This window comes from Alligator mississippiensis, chromosome 5, assembly GCF_030867095.1.
Source record: "Alligator mississippiensis isolate rAllMis1 chromosome 5, rAllMis1, whole genome shotgun sequence".
In the NCBI taxonomy this organism is placed as follows: Eukaryota; Metazoa; Chordata; order Crocodylia; family Alligatoridae; genus Alligator; species Alligator mississippiensis.
Genome location: NC_081828.1, coordinates 160545453 through 160566412, shown reverse-complemented (window position 1 = coordinate 160566412; position 20960 = coordinate 160545453).

Sequence of the window (20960 nt, the reverse complement as noted above, 5' to 3'; positions counted from 1 at the left end):
CAAATGAAAAACACTTAAGACAGTCTTTGAGAGATTTGGTTTGAGGTGCCATTTTAGGCAGTACTCTTGACATCAGTCTCATGTCTCCATCAAATGTGAGTTCCACACTTGAAAAGTCACAAGCTTGGGTGGCCAAGCATAAACAATTTTTTGTGAGCCGATCACAGGCAGGTTGTTTATGTACAGGTTGAAATGGAGAGTTGTCAATACTGATCCCTGAGGGAGGCCACTGATCTGATGATTCCAAAAGCTAGTTCAGCTGGCCAGGTGGACTCTGAAGCATCAACCACATACTAATAGTTCAACTAAATGAGTGGTTCAGTGTGACAGGATTCCTGATATTTTCTCCAGAAGACTGGTATGCCAGACAGTATCATATGCTGCTGTTAAATCAAGAAAGACAACACCAGTCTTGAGGTTTCTCTGAAAGCCATTTTCAATTAAGGTGGTTAAGGCTAGAATTTAGGGCTTTTAAGTAGCTTGATTGCATCTGCTATTAGTTCTTTCAAAACTCTTGACTAAAAGGGAAGCGTGCCATGAATGGTTGGTTGGGAACATAATTTCTCCAGTTTCTCTAGTTAATCCATTGCTTATTCTTTTATACAGCTGTCTGAAAGTATCTCACCTTTGCTACCTAAAGCTGAGGTTTCTTCATCCTCTTCATAGGTGAAGTCCAGTGCAAGGAAATCACTTAACTTCTCTTCACCCTCCTTATGCTATTTACACTCAGGTGGTGAGTTCTTCACTGCCTGGTGATCTCTAACAGGCTTCCTACTTCAGATGTACTTACAGAATTTCTTTTTAATTATCTGATATTGTCACTTCTTTGTTCTTCAGATTTCCTCCTTGCCCTTTTAATCTCTCTGGTAAGCCTTACGTGCTATGGTTTATTCCCTTTCATTAGAATCACTTAGGATGCTAAAGGTACAAAAATTAAAGTAAAAATGTGAAGCTGTTGAATACATGAATATTGTTGCTAGGCATCACCCCTTGTAGAGCTACAGCAGAAGAGAAGGTTGAAGAAGAGATGGATAAGATACAAAAGTACTTTGAATTCATTAAAGTATCTGAATCCAAGGGACAAATTAATTTTTAAAAACTCTCTAATAAATAGTTGCTGACAAATCTTAGTTTCATGTTCCTTGTGTGAGGCTTTGTGCACAAACATGAACACACTATGGTGTTGTAGAAAACAGCTGTTTTGGATTGTTATAATTGCATATAAGTGGACTGTAGATGTGCTTATTGCACTGTAGTCTGAAAATCTGAGAACTCTGCAGTTTGGATTCTCATTCTCAGATAAAGTTTAAAGTCCTGAAATAGACTAAACTAAAGCAGTAATGGAAACTGATTTTTTTCCCCCTGTGGACACTCAACATCTTTCGTATATCAATAGTAGTTCTTTCAGCATTAATTTTCATACAAAATATGTCATTTGATTTTTGACTGGGAGCTAGGAACAGAGAACAAAAGAATGCCTTTTTGAGCTAACTGCTTTTATTTTAGTCTGCTACTTATCCCTGTCTGTGGGAAGTTGCACAGAATGGTTCTATGCAGAGTAAAAACAGGAGTAAACTTAGCCTTGATATCACACAACAAATTTATGCACATTTAAGTGCATTTTTAGTTGTTGTTCTGTTGTGTGTTTCATGGTGGTGGTGTCACTGTGTTCCTACACCATAATTTGCTTGAGCACTTCAGTGCTCCTTTATTGCACAAGAAACTGTAAGGGTCAGTGATCCACTGCACCACCACTTCCATTTCCTCATTACAAAAATTGACCTTCTTTCTGTTCTTTGAAAGGGCTCAGACCACTGTCATTCAGACTTCAAGACTGTTGAGCAGTAATAACAGTATAGGAAGTAGAAGCAATAGCAAAAGCAGTCTGGCTTTGTGTTCTCTTCCTGGAATCCATTTTGATTTTCACAGTATAGTCAGCAGGCAGTCTTTGCTACCTTTGGTGTGCATTGTGTTTTCCTGTAATCCCCTACTTGTCATTAAATCATTTAAATGTATTAAGGCAACATGCTGCATGAACATTTGCCATGTTTCTTTTGCTTTGTGGGTGATTTTCTAGTCTTGATTCAACAACCCAGAAATAGCATAGCCCTCCTCAAAGATAAGCATTGGTATTTATTTTAAAACAAGCAGGGAAGATAAAGAATTGACCTATGAAATCTATACACACTCCTGTCAGACACCTGTAGAATTAAAGGACTGATTTTTCAACTGTTAATCATGTGAATAATGACTCCAGTAGAAGTCAGGTGCTCAGCACTCTGAAAATAAAGCCATCTGTTTACATGCTTAACTATCATTCTTCCATTTTAGAAACATGGGCCTCTTTCTCTCTATTTTATCTTTTTTTTCTCTCTCACTTCTCATGCAGTGCAGATTTAATTTAGAATAATGATTCTAGTATTTTGCATGGGACTTAGTCATTTAGTGCCTTCTGTTCCTGTTAAACCTCTGCACAAGCCCATTTACTGAGTACTCTCCAGTAATACCCTCATAGGGGACTATCTATGTATGTATAAACTAAGTGCAACTACACGAGACACTAACTGCATAGTAGCCTAATAATACTGTGCAGTAGTGCATCAGAGCACAAACAGTGCTAATACACTACTGTGCAGTACTATTAGGCTACTGCACAGTAGTGTCAATAAATAGGCATGCACTGGTGCATCTGTGCAGTAACACCAGTCAGTGCTCATTGATTTAGTACTTGATTATACAAGTACTAAGCTTAATGTGTAGTAACTACGGTGTGTAGACATGCCTACTATGTGCTACAGTGAAGCAAGAATAGGTGCAAATTTGTGCTGTTACTTTTTGCCACAGTGCATGAACCTGCACATGAACTTTGGTGAGGAACAAATTGTCCTGCTTTGGGCAAATTGCCCTTGCCTGACTCTTCCTGGCTCCCAGCATGCCAGAGGAGCTGGGACACAACCACAAGAATGGAGATACTATGCCGGGAAGCATCTGCCTGGAGGACTAAGCTTCCATGTCTTCTGGCACACACTCCTATCACGTGCTCCTCACCACTTTTCCCCTGGCCCTTTTTTTTGCTACTGGGATTTCCCAATAGCAGATTTTGGCCCTGCACTATAAATGTGCAGTACAGGGCATGTTTTAACATTCCCTGTGTCCAGGGCTGGATAGAGGCATGGGCAAACTGGTTGGCTGCCCAGGGCCCAGACAGAATGGGGGCCTGAAAATGGTAATTTTTTTATTATTATCATTATCTCTGGTGAAGAGGGGCCCAGTACTAAAAATTCACTCAGGGCCACCAGGAGTCTAGGTACAGTGTTGCCTGTGTGCAGTTTGTGAGACCTTGCCGCATGTCTGGACACAGCCCTAGAGGCTCATCCTGCAACCCATTATCCGTCATTTAATCTATAGATGTGAAGCCTAAACCTGTTGAAGTCAGCAGAAATCTTGCCATGGTTTTCAATTATATCATTCATTCTTCTTAAGATAACCATTTGAAGCAGACACCCTGTGCTCAGATTTAAAATGGGGGCTAGGCTGGGAAGTTGTACATCATGGTGGATATGTCCCAAAGTGGACGTTGTTTGAAAAACATTTTTTTCCATAAAACACTTAAATTAATTCATATAGTTCATTTCAGTTTTGAGCGGGGAGGTGGAGATAGTGGGTCAAGGTAAGTTGATACTGCATGTGTATTTCTCACATTTCTTTTCATTCCATCCAGGAAGAGCACACACCAACTGCTGAAGCTTCCTTAGCCTGACGAAGGGTTTTTAAACCCAAAAGCTTGCTTAATAACTATTCTCCAACCATTTGGGTTGGTCTAATAAAAGATATCAAATTCACCCAAGGAACCTTGTCTGCCTGTGTATTTCTCATTTATTTCAGTGGAAAATATAACAGATATTTTCCAGATGTGTTTAATATAAGCTATAGCTATTCCTACTAGGCAATTAAATGACAAAACTAAAGCTAATTGGATGTGGGTTAATTGTTATCAATTTATAATGTTAAAAAAACTTCACTTCTCTCATCTGCAAATTACTTAATAATAATGAACATAGTTTTAGCATAAACCAAGGACCCCTTCTTACAGTCTTTATTTTGGCAAGACTCCCAATGAAACCCCTGATTAAGCACTGTAGAATAAATCCCCAAGTGGTATACTATATATCAAAGGTATTATTTATTCAGTCGTGCTATGGTAAGACCGATTTTGCTCATATTTTCCTTACTGAAAGATCTCCCACAATGCATATTTAAATGCTTCTCAAGCTACTCTCTAGGATTTTTTGGGGGGGAGGGGGGAACAGTTACTGTCTGTTTTTGTTTTTCATTGTGTATGTTAAAATCTTAAAAAGGCATACTAGAGTAAAGCAAAGGAACCCCCTGGATCCATAGGAAGCAAATGAATTTAGAATTTGCATCAAAATTTAACTGTTAGCCACTATCTATATAATGCATTGAACAACAAATCTGTTTGGGATATTCTTGGCCCCTGTGCATGCCTGCATTGGCATTAGGGGAATGGGATTCCAGCTTGAACCTCAACATTTAAATCTGCTTTTGGAGGTTGAACTTCATTTCCATAAAGTTATTTAACATATTTTTTGTAGTCATCCAATTAAAGAGAATTTTTTTAAAATAGGAGAATAATAAAATAAATGTAAGGCCCTGGTTCAGGAAGACATCCTTGTTCAGGAAAGTGCTTATCCCTCAGCTTAAAAATAAACATATGCTTAAATGACTTTCTGAATAAGGAAAGATAATATCACATGTATAAATGCTTTCTTGAATCTGGGTCTCAAATTATATCTGAACAAATGTTCCTGAAATTTTGGAAACTTGTGAACACTTTGATAAATACACCCAAGTTGTCGCAATGAATTGTAACAAAATAGATTGATGCTTTTTTCAGAAAAAAAATTATTAAATGTATTTACTGTATTTATTTATTTTGTTGCTAAACCGGTAATATTTTTCATTTTAGAAAAAATTTTAATCCAGTCTCATCACTTAGATTCTCTACCCTATATGTCTACTCTGCAGTGTGGTGTAGAGATACCCAAGCTAGCTTTTATATGGAACCACACAACTCAGCATAGGCCAAATAAGAAGTGAAGTAACTTAGTTGGCTCACAGCTTTGTGGATCCATGGTTAGATGGTTTCCATTACTTGAGTTAGCTCAGTTAAAAGCTAGCTTGGATATTGCTACACTGGTCTGCAGTATAAACATACCCTGTATGCAAACAGAACTACCACTAACCAAGATATATATCTATATATATATCTCTATCTATATACATATAGATAGATAGATATATATATAAACCCTACTTTTTATATAAAAGTCATATAAACTTATCTTAGGCAGTTCAGATAGAGCTATCAGAGTCTGTATAAATTTTCTTATATGAAAGTCAATCAAAAAAAAATTCAGAAGAAAGAAGAAAATTAATTGCACAGTATAAAAATGGAAATGAGTGATGAATATTAGGGGTGTGTGAAGCGGGCCATATTCAATTCGGATTCCGATTCGTCTCGATTCAGGGAACAGTGATTCAATTTGTTGATTCAGATCACTGTCCGGATTCAATTCAGCCAAATCTAAATCTGAAGATTCGATGCTGATTAGGAGAATCAGCAATTCGGCCATAGACTCAGCTTTAAATGTTTAAACTACATACCTCGAGGTACCAGGCATGGCTCGTGAATACTGAGATGGTGGGGCAGATGGAGCATCCCACAGGAACGGGGGGGCGGGGGTGAGGGCGAGGGCCACATGCTCACCAGTGGACACGGAAGTGGACCGGAAGTACTTCTGGTCCACTTCTGGATCCACCACCAAGCATGCTGGGAACGCCCCCCACCCCTGCCCGGACTCCTGTGGGATTCTACATCCGTCCCAGCATCTCAGTACCTTGAGGTATGTAGAAAAAACATTTAAAGCTGTGTCTATGGCCAAATCATCAAATCTCTCCGAACTGATTCAGAGGGTTCCGATTCAATTCAGAAAGAATAAAGGGTCTCCTAATTAGATTCGGATTCAGAGATTCAGCTGCTGAATCAGGCCAAAATGAATCAGTAACCAAAGCTTCGCACAGCCTTAATTAATGTGTCATGTATGTGACTCAGAAGAAGAGAAAAAAAATCAAATCATTACATGTTTTTATATGAATAGTAGAATTTTGAAATGGAACAGTATTACATTATCAGAACTGACAATGTTGGCTTTAAAAATTTGGAGATAGTAGCTGCCACTCAAAGCTATATGAACAGGCAAAATCCTGATTCTTAAATCTGTTTCTGTATCTCAGGCTATCGTTTTGTATGTAATGTTTATTATGGTTTGAAAATATGCAGGTAACCTCTAGGTATTAGTGAGAAGGCTGGTGAATCCTGACCATTTCCTTAGTTTTAACCCGAATGAGCATTCATATGAAAATTCATACCATGAGTTTGTTCACTGTCTTGTTGAATCACAACTCCAAGAACTGAAACATCCTGAGCCAGGCCCCAAGATTACATGATTGGCTTAAAATTTGAGAGTATGAAACAAATAAAATGTTTGGGTTCTTAGTTGTTTGTCTTCTGTTTTTTAAGCCTTTAAGTAACATGCAGGTAACATTTTCAAGCTTTTCTTCTTGACTATGAGGGCTGGACATTTCTTGAAAGCTGAGAGTCTCAAATACTCAGATAATTGTAAGAGCTGAGGGGGAAAAGGAAAAAAATACCAACAGAAGGCTTGCAGTAAAATACTGTTACTGGTAATACTGCTGGGTTGGTTAGAAATATTGCTCATAGATAGAAAGTTTCTGTAATCCAGTCAAGGATTAGAAGAAACAATACATTGCAATATATCGTTTAAAAACCCTTATAGTGAATAGTCATTTAGAGAAGTTTGCAAATGATTTGGAGATTGAAAATGGTGTATTAGATTATTTGATAAGCACATGCTAATCAAGTATGAAAGTTGAGATACCTTTTTGTTAGTGAGTTGTTTCATTGTTAATGGACATTTTCAGATTTCACTGATGTTGAATATTATTTACAATATAAATTGCCTTGTTGAAAGCACTCTACACAGGAGTAATGCTGGAACAATTTATTGCTGACCCCATGGCATGGTTGCTAACAGCCTGGCCTTCCACACGAGGCAAGAAACATGTAAAAATACTTCCCAGTTAACTTTGCTGACTTTACCTATGTTGGATCTCATGTTGAACTGAGACCATCTGTAGAGGAGGCTGCATGCTTGTGCAGGTTCCTGAGTACAAGCAGCATGTCTCAAAGTTTGCAGCTGTATTTTATGATGGCATGTCGAGAATAGAACATTAAAGAAGCAGCTAAGAATGAGAAGAATTCTCCACCCAAAATACTTGGAATTTCTTGACATCATATGCTTTTGCTCTACTCCCAAGCTTTTGCTGTGGTAAATACTGGGCTAAAGCAGAGGTTTTCCTTGCCTTGTAATCTCCCATGTCTCTCAGTATCACAAGGAACAATCCAAAATTCATTGCAATCAATAAAGGGACTCCCAATCAGTTCAGTGGGTATCAGTGCTTCTCTTGTAGCAGTGAGGAAAGACGCGGGAATTACTAGGAGGCTTCAAGCCTATTGCTCTCTGGCTGGTCCTAGTGCAGCTTTTGATCCTTTTTCTGACCCTTTTTTCCCTCTCTCCTCTATAAGAAGGCCAACAGAGGGATAAGTGCCACATTTGACCTGGGACCTGGAAGGAAGAGTCTCTTTTTTGATATCTGGGGACGAGCCCTGTCTAAGCTAAAATCTGATTAGATGCTAGTGAATAGCTCTGCATCTAAATCGGTGAAGTTGACCCCATTTGCTCTGAACATGAATTTGTTAATGAGACTTCTTTTTTTTACCTATGTAATTTATATTTTTTTTACATTTGTAACTAGATACATTTGTAAAATTGTTTACCTATGAGTATGGAGAGAACACAGTGCAAATACAGTTGGCAGCAAATGTGTTCGCATTTCACTACAAAGAACATATGAACTCTTTGTACCTGACACTTTACACAATATGCTCTCTGGCTTTAAGAAAACATTATTTCATGTTCTTACTCTAATCAGTCTTGTCTGCCAGCTCAGAGAACAGAGAGGTTCATTGTTATATGCAGCTGTCATTTGTTCCATCTCCTTGCTCTTTCTGACTTCAATATCTTTGTGGTATTTAGTGAAAGTAATTTTCAGTTAGAAATCTTCTGCCCTTTCAGTAAGTGCAAGTATAGCACTTCATCAATGGCCAAAGAATTCCAAGCTATCTGGGATGTATCAGGACAGTTGATAAAACCTCACAGAGCAACCTATGATAGTACATCCCATCATAAATAAAAAAAAGCAGAAAGGGCCTTTGTCAGTGTTTATCTGTAGCGCTTTTATTCTTTGCCCTTGATTTCCTCTTCAGAAAATTGATGCACCCTTAAATTGAAGCAGGAGGCTTGACAGGTGATGGTTAGTGTGATAACTGCTCAGATTTCATCAGCCAGTGTTTTTCTAGTGGTGCAATTGTAGGAACTTTCAGCTAGATTACCTGTCATCCACTACATCAGATAAAAGAGGGAGAGTTGAAAGATGCAGTTTTGCCACTGTACCTTAGAGGAAATGAAAAGTGTGGGTGAGGTAACAGTAGCTAAAAAGAAGTACAATTATTTTCTAATCAGGCTATTCCGTCAAGAATGTCAATGCTGAAATTGGCAATCATTGGACAAAATCCATTGTTAAATTTGCATTGTTAAATTCATGGGGGGAACCCTAAAAGGAATAGTCAGTCACACTGTGGGTAATAGTTCAGGTGGTACTTTTGAGTCTCCATTTAATTTATGTATATGTTGAAAGCATAGCACAATCTATATTTAGACACAGAAGAATGTTCCTATTTTGAGTATATTTCAGTATCCTGATTTCTGACTTTTTCTTCCAATGTCAGATTGTTCTGAACTATTAACTGTTCAATTACTATGTAACAAGTTATGGTTGTATTTCCCCCTCCCTTTCTGCTGTAGAAAAGTTTCATTTAAAAACTGAAGAATTTTGCCACATAATATATAAAAAGTAAATGCAGGATAATCTATGATTCTCATTTACTAAAATATGCAACAATATATAGTAGATGAAACCCTTCCATAATGGTATGTGACCTTTAAGAGGCAACAGCCATAGCGTGTGAGTGAGATGAACCATTTTCCAAATTTAAAAAAAAATGTGAGTTAAATATTGGAAATAATAAACTAAAACATAACAAACAGTTGTTTCAGCAGCAGTGTTCCCAGTGCAATAGTTAAAAGTCTGTCAGTGATTCCTTTAAAAATGCCTATTTTCTGCAGCTTTATGTGATTCAGTCATATTTCCTCTGGAGTGAAACTTGGCAGTTGAACTTTCAGGCTAAGAAACTTCGTGGCAGTGGTGTTTATATCTTACCAGATATTATAAGATTTTGTTCCTCAGGTTTTTAACCTACAAAAATGAAAATAGTTCTCTGGTATGGGGCAGGGGAAAAGATTAAATTTGCATTTTGCAAGCATCTGTCTTTTGTGGATTTCAAAAAGCACACACGCTAATTGAGCTTAACACCAACTCTGTGCAATAACAATCCTATTATTTTTTTTCTTGGAAAAGTTGTAGTGATGATATTATTGCCTATGATGCAGCACTACCAACAGTGCAAATATATTTTTTTTAAATCTTGATCACAAAAATATATGGTATTTATTTGATTCCAACATGAGGTTTCCTTAACCCTGTTCAACATGTAGAAAGCAAAGCCTTGTCTTAAAATCGAACATGGGACTGCTCCAGCTGGGAGCTGTGGGAAGTAAATGTCCCCAGCTGATCTGGGAGCAGGGAGAGCCCCAGAGATGTTCCTGACCTACTCTTGCCCTGCACTACAGAGAGCAGCTGTGCAGGGAACCCAGTTGGCCAGGGACAGCAGCAGCCACACAAAGGCACCTTCCAGTACCTGCTTCTGGCCGACAGATGAGATGGGGGCTACAGGAGCTGAGAAGGGAGCACGTGCTAGAAGAAGAAACCTGTGTTGCTGCTGCTGTCCCCTGCTGAGCCAGGCTCCCTGCATGGCTGCTTCCTGCAGCACAGGGCAGGAGCAGGTCAGAAGTGGTTCTGAGACTCCCTCTACTCCCAAATCAGCAGGGAACAGTGGCAGAAGCAGAGGCAAAGCAAGTGTTGGTAGGGAGAGGGGCAAATGGCAAAGGAAGGACAGGAAGACCACTTCCCCTCTGTCACTTGCCCCTCCACAGCCTGTCTCCCTGCTGATGCTTTCCCCATCACTTGTCCCCCTGCCACTGCTCTTCCCGCCATGGTGATGGGGGGAATGAATTTAAGGTGATCCACCAATAATTAGTTTCAATACGTATAAAAATTATAACAAATGTATCATTTTCCATGTATAGAATCTAATTATTGGGGGGGGTCACCTTAAATTTGAAGTTGTCTCGGATTTAGGTAAATACAGATTTTTAGGGCACCCATAATTGTGTGCTATATTGAGCTCTACCCCTCATTATTTCCTGTTGTTTCTAAATTTCTACTGAGGATGTGCTACAGTGAGAGATCTTAATTTATCTTTAAAAAAATATCCCAGACAATTTTTCTATTATTCTTAGGAACATGAGTTAAAAAGAGACATCCTGAATAATCCAATCCTATGCTATTCACAGACTATCCTGTTTTTCATCCCTCTCACAAATTTATCAAGCTCAAAGGAATGCCAGATTTACAGGGAGAGGACTCTATTCTGGGAAGCACTGACTTCAAATAAGATTTGGGATTTATGGCTGATAATCAGCTGTATATGAGCAGCTAGTGTCTTGGTGTGACTAAAACTGCTGTTATCCTTGATTGTGTAATTAGGAAGTATTGTGTAGGAGCAGGAGCAGTTATGGTAGCTCTGTATTTGGCATTGGTATGACCATCATTAAAATACCTCAGGTGTTTATAGTTGAAGAATGATGTTGAATAATAGGAGATGGCTTGGAGAAGAGCAATAAAAATGAGTAAAGAGTTGGAAGCCATACCTTTCAGTGCTAGATCAGGGAGCTCAGTCTGTTTATGAAAGAAGACTAAAGAGTACCTTGACCATAGAATGTATTACTTAGGTGTCAAAGAAAATGTTAATAATAAAGGAGCTTTCAAATCATACCAGGATCACAGGAATGGAAGTTTAAATTAGACTCATAGGCCACATCCAGATGAGCGCAGCCATGCAGCATGTGGCACTGCAGACCCGTTTGCAGTGCCACATATTGCACATTCAGACATTTCCCGTGTTGCTACCTTGCAGCATGGGGAAAGGGATTTGACCCCTGGAGATCCAGGGGTCAAAAAATCCTGTGCAGAAAATCAGCGGGGCGGCACATGCAGGGACAGCATGCATTGCCCAAAACCAGAGCCTGGCCAGCTGGTGCCACACTTTGGCTGTCAGCCAGGCTCCAAGCTGCAGGCACAATGTGTCTGCAGCATCCCCAGCCCTCAGGATCCCAGGTAAAGCTTCTGGGGCCAGCAGAGTTACTGGCACCAGCCTCCCCTACCCCAGCCAGGGCAACCTGACGATGGCACAGGTATTCCCCAGGGACAACTAGCAGTGGCACAAGGTGTCCCGTGGCTAGTTGTCTCTGAGGAAACCAGACATCCACACTTATTTGGACATAGCCATAGGGTGTGTCCCAACAAGCACGCACATGCTGTTTGTGGTGCCTCAAACCCATTTGAGGCTCTGAAAACTGTATGCAGCACATGTGCACCCATACACAACACTGCTAATTCACAGCACAGTGGGTTTGTTTGACACCAGAAGATGCTAAGAAAGCGGTGCAGTGCACACGGCAGCAGTGTGAGCTGCCAGAAAGGGAGCTTTTTTGTCCAGAGCCACACTCTTACTGTGAGCCAGGCTCTAAGCAGCCATCTTGGAGGTGCTGCTGCTGCCCTGGGAAGCCCCCAGGACACCAGGTAAGGCTGCTGGAGCCAGTACAGGTGCTGGCCCCAGCCTCCCCTACCCTACCCAGGTCAATTGGCCATGCAGCAAAGCACGCATGCAGGGACATGCCCAGGGACAAGTAGCAGTAGAAAATATGCGTTGCTGCAATTTGTCTGGCTGGAAACACACCCCTGCATGTGTGTGCTCTTCAGGATGTGCCTACAGGAGTTTCCCTCAGGGACAAGTAGCAGCCTTGTGCCACTGCTACTTGTCCCCAGGGAATACCCATGCCATGCGTGCTCCAGCACACAGCAGGTTACCTCAGGTGTAGTAGGGGACGCTGGAGCAAGCAACTGTGCTAGCCCCAGCAGCCTTACCTGAGGTCCAGGGGGCATGGTTGCGGCTGGCCAGGCACCAATTTTGGACAGCACACACTGTCACCATGTGCACTGCCCCACTTTTTTTAGGCATGGTTTTTTATGACCCTGAGGAATACCTGCATGTGCAGTGTGTGGTACTGCAGATGCATCTGGAGCACCACATGCCACATATCCATGCTTGTCTGGATGCAGCCTTAGGGCGCATCCCCACATGCATACGCTTGCAGCAGCAAAAAAGGTAGCACAAATTTCTGCTGCTACTTTTTGCTGCTGTGCATGCCCATGCACGTGCACTTTGGTGCAGGACAAAATGCCTCACTTTGGGGAAACTGCCATTTCTCTGCTCCTCCTGGCTCCCAGCATGCTGGAGGAACCAGGAGGGTAGGGTGGGGAGCTAAAGTAGGGGAGATACTCTGACTGGAAACCAGAGCATCTCCCAGGAGGACAAAGCCTCTGTCTGCCGGCACATGCTCCTGTGACATGTACCATACTGCTTTTTTTTGCAGCATTTTTTTTTCCTACTGGGATTTCCTAGTAGCAAGTCTTGCTCCCGCACTACAAATTTACAGCACAGGGCACATTTTTATGTGCTAGGCATGCAGTTTGTAGTTCCACAAAGAAGTTTGCTGTGCTACAAACTGCCCATCTGCATGTCTGGATAAGGTGATAAGGTACAAATTTGCAGCTGTGAGTACTTGCTACTGGAATAACTTAACAAGAATTCTGTTGAATTCTCCACCATTCCAATACAATCATTGGAAAATTTTGAATCAAGATTGTATTTTTTTTTCTAAAAAATATGCCCTAGTTCAAAAGGATTATAATTTGAGAAATCCCTTTACCTGTGGAACGCAGATGATTACAGTAGCTGATGATCACCGGGACCTTTTAGCCTTATAACTAGCCTATTATGAGTGGTCTGCCAAAGTTGAAGCAGCTCCCGACTGATTTTGCATGCAGAATGTGGCCCAGGCAGCCATTTTTATGGCCATAATGTGGGGCCCCCCTCATATCCCTGGCCAAGGGCCCCTGGTGGTACTGTCCCTCACTGATGATTGATTGACTGTGAGGGCTGTCCATCACATGACTCCACCCCTCGCCATCTATTAGTGGCAAGAGTCAGGGCCCTCACAGCCAATCTTTGGTGAGGGGCAGAGGTGGCAGTCATCTTGAGTGCCAGCAGCCCCTCTCTCCCTTCCCCTCCCCTCTCCCCTGACAGGCTTATCTCCCAGCCCCCACTCTGCTGTCCCCCAGCCTGAGTTCCACGGTCATGGGGCTTGGGCTGGAAGATCATTATTTCCCAGCCTGAGTTCTGCAGTTGCGGGGCTTGGGCTGGGCGACCATATCTCTCAGCCTTAGCTCTGTGGTTGTGGGGCTCAGGCTGGGAGACCCTTATCTCCCAGCCCAAACTCTATGACTGTGGAGCTCAGGCTGGGAGATAATCTCCTGTCAGTGTGCTGGCACTGGGAGCTCCCTGCTGGCAGGGGCTAGGGAGTTTGTTCCCCACCCAACTCCGTGAGCATAGAGCTGGGCAGGGAACAAGCTCCCCAACCTGTTTCCCCCCCCAGATTCATGGTCACAGAGCTGGGTGGGGAACAAGCTTCCCAGCCCCTGCCCTGCTTGCCCAGGTAGGGCAATGTCCCACTGCCCCAGCTGCAGGGAGTTTCCAGCTCCTGCTCCCTGATCATGATAATGGAGCAGGGGCTGGGAACAGGCTGAGATTTTGTTCCCAGCAAAGAAACATCTGTCTCCCTGTCAGCCCCTGGGCTAACACCCAGATGTTTCTTTGCCCTGGAGGGGGCTGCTGCTGCTGGGGTTGAGATAATGCCCCCCTGGGACTGGCTGGGAACCATCCCAGTCAGGGGCAGGTCCCAGCCAGCTCTAAGCTGGGCAATGAACTGTCCCCATGCAGGGAGCTCCCAGCTTCTGCTCCACAACTGCAATTGCTGGAAACTCCCTGCAGCTGGAGCTCCCCCCGAAGGCAGCAGGGGGCATTTCAGGGCTGCAAGAAACTTGGTGCAAATTTTCTCCTTAGTCCTCACATGTGCAGATGCCAACACAAAAACCCTTACTCCAGAGTAGCATACACCAGAGTAAATTTGGGCCCAATTAGATGCATATGTATACAAGCCCAGTGTAACTGAGAATCATGTCCTCTACTTTCACTTTCCCACCACTCCAAAATGAGGAAATAAACTGGAATTGGTGTAAGAAATTGTATTTTCATGTTAGCTCCTACATCTGGAGTTGTAAATTCAAGCATGATGGGTAATCACATTAATTTCAGTTGCAGTAAGGCTATTTAGCTCATAACGTCTTGAAGAGGGTTACAAGAACTGTAAAATAAATAACACTAGCTTCATACACATCTTAAAATAATCTGGGAGAATTCTCCCAGGTTTGCCTTCCAGGTAGAGAAACTTACCCAGAACTGCATTTGCAGACATACATGTGCTGTGGCCCTGAATAATGGAGACCTTGCAGTCTTGACATTGTGTAGCCAAGGGAGGGCCCTAGGCACACATTTCAGCATGCCCTGAAGGCTTCCTTAGTTTGTTTGACTGCAGTAGGACTTAGGGCAGCCCTGACTGGCTGACCCAGACTGCCCATTGTTGACCTGTGTTTCCATGCAGCACAATGTGGGGATTGACAAGGGGGAGTGTTCTCCTTTGGGGAGAGGGGGAGAAGCTGGAGGATTATGTTCTCTTCTGAGAGAAGCCATGGCCTGTACAGACATTCTCTGTCCCTGGAGAAACTCTTTTAGGAGTGATTCAACCCTCATTGTTTCCACGTCATTTTTCTCCTGGAGTGGCTGTTTTTACCCTGGGAGAAAAAGCTTGAACATCTGTACACATGTAGTTTTTCATAGGAGAGCAGCAACTCTCCCAGTAGAAACTGCATGTGTGTACAAGGACTTTGTTTTCTCCCCCCTTATCTTTCTCCATTTAAACAGGACGTAAGGTATTAGTGATCCATGAACAAAGGCACGGCCACATCACATGTTTTACCTGGTTTATGTAGCAGGTTGAAGCTCCTGCCCTCCCAGATAAAACCACTGGAGAACACTACTCCTTTAGTAGATGTTTTATTTCTGCCCTTTCTATTAAGGTATTACAGGAGTGCATAGAGGACTCCATGTACAAAACATCGGTCACAATTTGACAAGATACTTGTTTATATACCTAATTTTAAGCACATAAGTTTAAATACAAGTGATAACACACAAGTGTTAAATCGGAGCCATATTGAGAGACTAAAGAAACAGAATGCAATCTGAATAGACAATACAAACAGATGGAAGTGAGGCAAAGGCCTAGAGAGGTATAGCTATTTCCAAGGTCACAGAGCAGGTCATTGGCAGACACCTCCCTAATTCGCAGGCCAGTGCCTTGTGCATGAGACCACACTACCTTTCCTTGTTGATAATGCCCCAGGTGATGAAACAAAAGGCAAATAAATCTTTCTTTACTATAGTCGGTGATAGTATTTCCTTTGTTTTATATCCTTTTTGTCAGGCTTTTGAAGACATCACAGTGCCTTTCAGTTAGATAGTTGTAAAATACAAAAAAGAGTTGTTTTCTGAAATCCATAATAGTTCTTGTAAGATCAACATACATAAGCAGAAGAAACCAAAAAAATGTATGCAATAGGAATAAAACCAATAGCTTTCAGGACATTAAATAAAATGCTATCCTGCTGAACTGCAGCATAACAGAGCTTGTACTGAAAGACAAACAGACTGGAATGCCTCCTGTTTTGCATCATTACAAAGTGGCAGTATATACTTATACATGTCATTAATTTACACAAGCTTTTTGGCCAAAAAAAAGCGCCAAATGTTAAAAGAAGCCATCCACTCACACTGTCCATAAATTGGAAAGTAGCTGAAATGATTGCACTTGATCTGCAGCCATATCCCATTGGAAAATCTATTGGCTTACAAAGACACTTGGAGCATATCAAACCACAGTGCTCCCTCCCAAGCAGAATATTCTTCTCCACCATTGCTATGCCTCATATTTATAGTAGTTTGTCATCAAAATAAGACACGTTCTCAAACAGGCAAAGAGTTGAGTACTCATAAATTTTACCACCAGTATGTGCAAAGCAGCCAATCAACTGCAAACCTATTGCTTACTCTGAGAGATTTGAGAGGTACTATCAGAGCCTTTGGACTTTACATTAGTAGTGTTAATACCAGCAATATGAATATGGTTGCTACATTATCTATTTCTATACTACTGCTGACACTTTTATTCAAATAATGTGTCCAGTAAAAAATGTGTGTTTTTTATTGAAACTACAGGGTTCACAAAAACTAGCAATAAGAACAATAAATTAGATGACAACCTTAGTTACTATTTAAAATAATATTTTTAAGTATAGGAATATAGAAAACAATGGGTAAGGTGTTGTTTATACAGTAAAAGCTCTGTTATCCAGCATCCCCCGGGAATAGGGGATACCAGATAACAAAATATGCCAGTTAATAGAGTCGCCCAAACAGGCATCCTTACCTGTTTGAGCCACCACTTCTGCTGCATCCGGGACATCGCTGCCTCTCCCGCGGGGCCCATGCAGCCTGTTATGCCCCCAGGCCATGGGGGCTCAGCAGTGCAGGCTGCTTCACCCCAGGCTGTGGGGGCTCGGAGAAACCGGAAGTGCCATGGTGGGCACTTCCAATTTTACTTTGCCTTACAAGTTGGCATGCCAGTTAACAGAGCATGCCGGCTTGTAAGGTGCTGTTACTGGAGCATTTACTGTAATTCTAACAGAAGCAATTGTGGAATAATATAACAACATTCTAAAGAATACTGGGTGTGTCTACATGAGACCCTTTACTGCGCATTAAACTAATCTACTGCACAGTAAAGCATCAGCATCAACATATGTGCAGCAATTACTGTGCAGTAGATTAGTCTAATGATCCATTTTCTAGTACCAATGTCCCCAGCTTCTCCCCACATCCCCCCAGAGCTGAGGTCTAATGCATTCCTCTTCCCCCCCGCCTGCTCCCCCCCACCCCCCCACCATGCCCTCTGCCAACCTGGGGCTGACCCCAGTGTACCTTGCCTTTACTGCTTTCATGAAACATTCATGACAATTTTTGTTTCATGTTTTGTTCAAACTTTCAAAGTAAGTGTCAGGCAATCGATTGTTGTTGGGAGGATAACTTTTCATAACCGTTGTGGTGATCAGTGCTGGTGCATATAAATATTTCTGCTGTTAAATACATTTTTACAGCCAACATACATATTTTGTTTAACAGATTCATGTTAGGGATCATATAATTTATTTAGTAATATAGGAAGTTATGCCTTGACCTACAGCTATTAGATGGAGATTTGGCAGCAAGTAATTACATCTCTATGTGAAGACGTTTGCAATATCATATATAGACATTCAAGTCTGTAAAACTAAAGATGGAGACATTTTAAAACTTCATATAGTCACAGTTAAATTGGCTAAATATTAAGAAAATCCAAAAGCCTAGACTGAAAGTGAGTTCTAATTTACTTGCTCAAAACTGATTTCAGTGACATTTGAACTAAACGGTAACATGCATGGTGAAGAACTTCAGAATAAGTCAGCCAAATTTGAGTCAAGCACATTTGTTTTTTGGAGATCTGCTAGAATAAAATTCTAAAGATATATCTATGAAAGTGCCAATTTTAGCCATTTACTTATGTACATTGCTACTATTGGTGGCATTAAATTCCATAGAATGTCATTGATTGCACTGAGACTTCATGGAATGAAAGATATAGTATGAACTTGGCTTGTTGAGTTCAAATTTGGAGTAGTATTTGAAGCAAATTAAAGCCAAACTGTCACCTGTGAATCCAAACATGAATACCTACATTGTTCATGTGGCTGAGTGGGTATCCCAGTATCAAATTTATGTGCAAAAATAGCTTTTTATATGCACAAAGTCCTTAGTGCTAGCCTGCATGAACCAGTAAGGATTTTGGACACTCAACAATGAATTTTTGCATACAGAGAGATGGGGAAACCCCAAGGAAACAATGAAGGAGTATTGATCAGCAGAATTGCAGTCATCACAGCAGGTCAACATTTGTGTGTTGGTCTTGATCCATTTTAAATGATTCCAAGCTCCTACTATGTCCTTTTATTCATACTAAGATGTTGGTGTAAAAAAAATTCCTGATGTTTAGTATAAATTTTCTCTTAATTTCATCCTGTTCCTCATAGTTACATTCCTGTGACACTGAAATGTTCTGTCTTTAGTCATTACATGGCTCAGATATTTGTAGGCTATTATCTTGTTTCTACTTTATTTAAGAAAATGTTCTGACATGATGGAAGCACAAGAAGAATGGTAAGAGACCAATGTGGCTATACAAGGAATTTCTAGGATGACTCAAATGAAAAAGGAAGGCAAATAGGTGATGGAAAAATAGACAGGTCACCAAGGAAGCATACTAGAAAATAGCAAGAATCTGCAAGAATAAAATCAGAGGCAAAGATAAAAAATGTATTTCACTTGACAAAAATAGTTCACAACAACAAGAAGTTCTTTAAATACATTGGCCAGAAAAGAATAACTAAGGAAGCTATGGGCCTACTATTAAATAACCAGAGCAAACTCTTAACAGAGGATTCAAAGAAGGCAGATGTAGACTCATAGACCGAAAGGGACCTATAAGATCATCAAGTCCGGCCCCTGCCATAGGCAGGAGGTTAATGAGCTCAAACTAGCTCAATGAGGTGCTTATCCAGCCTCCTCTTGAACATCTCCAAGGATGGCAACCTTTGCTGGGAGTATGTTCTAGGTTCTAGTTACCCTTATGGAGAAGTTCTTCCTTATATCCAGCCTAAAACTTCCCTCTATTAGTTTGTGCCCATTGGTCCTCATCCATCCCTGTTAGTCGAGCTCATTTTTTTCCCTTGATCCCCATGTACCTGTAGAAGAACTTGTTGTTGTCCTTTATTTCAGATGTCAGCTTGATCTCCATTCCTGTCTTGGCTTTCCATATCTCTTACCTGCAGACCCTGGTTATATAAGTGAACTCTTCTCTGGTTGCTGAACCTTTTTTCCATTGCTCATATGTGTCTTTTTCCTTTTTCAGAGTTCTCTAATATACCTGTTGAGCCAAGTGGGTCTCTTGCCTCCTTTCTCGCTTTTTAATCACATGGGAATGGCCTCTTTTTGAGCAGTGAGGATTGCTCCCTTGAGGATGAACCATTGCTCCTGATCTCCCAAATTGTCCAGTCGCTGGTCTCAGAGGTCCTTTCTAACTACACTCTTGAGTTTGTCAAAGCCTGCCCTTCTGAAATCTAGGACTTCTGTTCTACTAATTGAAATCCTAGCCTTCCGGGGGATGGTGAACCTAATCAAATCATGATCATTGTCACCCAGAGTATCAGTGCTGTAGAAAGACTAATTGTTATCTCCCTAGTCCATAACACCTCTGAATGGTCAGTGCAGTTTAGATTGGTCCATTTTTGCAACAATTTTGCATTCCCAATGAAGGTCTAAGATTTGCTGCCTGACTCTTATATTGAGTATTCTAATATTGAACTCTAATATTGAATTTGGTATTTGTCATCAAATGCATGTGTAATTTGCATGCTTCCAATCCAAGCCCGGTATTGTTACAGTATTTTTGCCTATATTCTTAATCTCTCAAGGTTTCTTTATACTTTTGTTTGTTCCTAGTGGTACTTGCAGCTCCTCCCAGTTTACTATTTTCTGTGAATTCATTAACCAAACGCTTTACCTTCTTTCTCTCTCAGCACATTATTGAATATGTTAAATAAGACCAGAACTAGCCTCCTTACACAGAAAAACTTGCCAGACCATTTCCTCAGCTCAACACGCTGTTCTTTTTGTCGCTCTTTGTTTTCCCTCTGGTAGTCAGTTGTCAGTCTACAGAATAGTGTGGACTGTCTGAATAAACTCTAAAGAAAATCTCCTGAGATGCAGCTTCACAGGCTTTGGTGAAAACCAGGTGGACTCGCATGTTCTGTACATCCTTATAGACCTGGCGCTACAAACATACATGTGCTTACATGCTCGGAGTCAGTGCTTGCAGGATTTGGGTCTGGCTTTTGTCACTTTATTTTCTTAAAACAATAATTATGCTTGGCTTACAAAATATATCCTTCATAAATCAATGCTAATGATTGCTTGTTGTTCATTAATCTGTAGATGTTTAATGACTTCCTTACCACCCCTCTTAATATAAGCTATTATTTTATTTAGGACAAGATGATAGGATGATAGAGTCCCTCTTACTTCCTGCTTTGAAAATCAGTACAAAGTTTGCTTTCTTCCAAACCTCTGTTTTCCTCCAAACCTTGAGAACCTCTGGTTCTTCTCCAATTACCCATCCTTTAAAAAAACACTTAAAATGTGTATTCATTAGTGAATTCCCTTAATAACTTTTTACATTAAATAAATTTTTTTTAGTTAGTTTGAAATGTCAAATTTTTCCAAGTAATTCCTCCAAAGTTCTTGATTGGAAGCTATTTTTACAGGATCTTTCCTACTTTTAAACTTGCCCAAATGACTCCCTTTTTAAAAAAAAATAACATCTTTAAATAGTCAGCCATTTTGCACCCATAATTTAATTTACCTTCCTAATGTATTAATGGAACTATTAATG